The sequence below is a fragment of the Peromyscus eremicus genome, unplaced genomic scaffold (assembly GCF_949786415.1).
Source record: "Peromyscus eremicus unplaced genomic scaffold, PerEre_H2_v1 PerEre#2#unplaced_72, whole genome shotgun sequence".
NCBI lineage: Eukaryota > Metazoa > Chordata > Mammalia > Rodentia > Cricetidae > Peromyscus > Peromyscus eremicus.
In genome coordinates, this window is record NW_026734313.1 from 393,521 (window position 1) to 395,078 (window position 1,558).

Consider the following 1,558-nt stretch of genomic DNA (forward strand, 5'->3'; position numbering starts at 1 on the left):
GGCATCAGCAGAATAACCTTGTGACATTGTCTGGGTCTAGCAGAACATCCTGTGGCTATTCTAGGAAGAAAAGCAGCCCCCATGGAAAGTCCCCATAGCTATACACCCCTCCCCGGTACTGATTTTTAAACTAGCCAATTATGTATTGACCCGAAATGCTATGTTAATTTTGTGGTTTCTGCCTTTAAAAGATGCCTGCAATTATTGTTCGGGGCTCCTCTCACTGAATTGTGTAGGGGGGTCCATTTGCACAAACGATTAAAATAAAGCCTCTTGTGATTGCATCAACTGGTCTGGAATCCGGGTTTCTGGGGCGCCCACCTGAGAGGATAGTGCCCTGAGTCTGGGGTCTATCAGTAATAAATAGCTGGCCTCTGAAAATCATTAAAAGCAGATGGTTTGTGGAAAGAATCTGCTCCCATATTATCAAAGATAAGCCAATCTCCCACATTCAGCTCAGGAAGAAGGCACTTTCCATAATTTTATCAAGCTTATCACAGGATGGACCCCAAAGGCTGCTTGTAAACAGAGGCTCATCTTCCTTGTATTTCTTGTGAACCTCTGGAATGGTATTTAACTCCTCAAAGTTTACAAGCAAAAGAACCATAAACACTATCACTCATGTAATACACGAAGGCTGGTTCACCACTCCCATTTTTTTTCTACTCCAGAGGAAAATTTATCATTTTCAACAACGTTCTTAACAATAATATTAACCGCAAGTGTAAATGCAGAAGATACATAGTAGCTTCCAGGTTCTGAAATTGTCTGAATGCCAGATCCTTCAGGGAAGGAAATGTCCAACAGAGGACTGATAACATGATTAACCTCTTCCAACTGACTTTCAGTTCCTGTGAAGCCTCTATCGATGTCTAACATGTTCATTGTAAAGCCAAACTCTCCAGCCATGTCAAGCACACACCAGTCATCAGACAGAGCATGCACATATACTTGATACTCTTTGCAAGCACTTGCAACATGAAATGTAACCCCAGTTATCTGGACATCAGGTTCTTCGGCACATTCCAAACGATGCCTACAGTTCTTCAGTGTAGTGCTGAACTCCATGTTACCATCTTCACCTCCAACGTTATCCTCGGTTGCAATGCGTAGTAAAACCTTGGCATTTGGGTGATTCCTTGCAATTTTCTCTAATTCAATTTCAGTGTCACATGTCATGATATTTCTTACAACTTTTGCTGCATACCTCATCTGAGACACTTGCTTACAAGGACTCACGCAAATGATGTTTTCTGGAGATACACCCAATTTTTACACTAGAGCCATTTCATTTTTGCTGGAACAAGCAAATCCAGTTCCGAGAGCTTCCAGGATCCCAAGCACAGTTGGGGTGGAGTTGCACTTCCCTGTGTAAAAGGGCTTTATCTGAGCCACCACTGACTGTGCTTCTTCACGATCTTCCCAAGATCCCCCACAAAGAAAGCATTTTTTCCTGTCAGGGCATGTTCATAAACATAGGTATCAACAACATTTCCAAGGTTTGTCCTTCATCCAACAGGCCCACGGAGTAGTCTGCATTGTCAATAAATCCTTTCAT

The 1,558-nt window shown here is 42.5% G+C and overlaps 1 pseudogene; it reads right to left on the reverse strand.

The window, feature by feature from the left end:
• Positions 1-363: 363 nt before the first annotated feature.
• LOC131901382 (antizyme inhibitor 1-like) lies at positions 364-1,558 on the reverse strand (annotated as a pseudogene).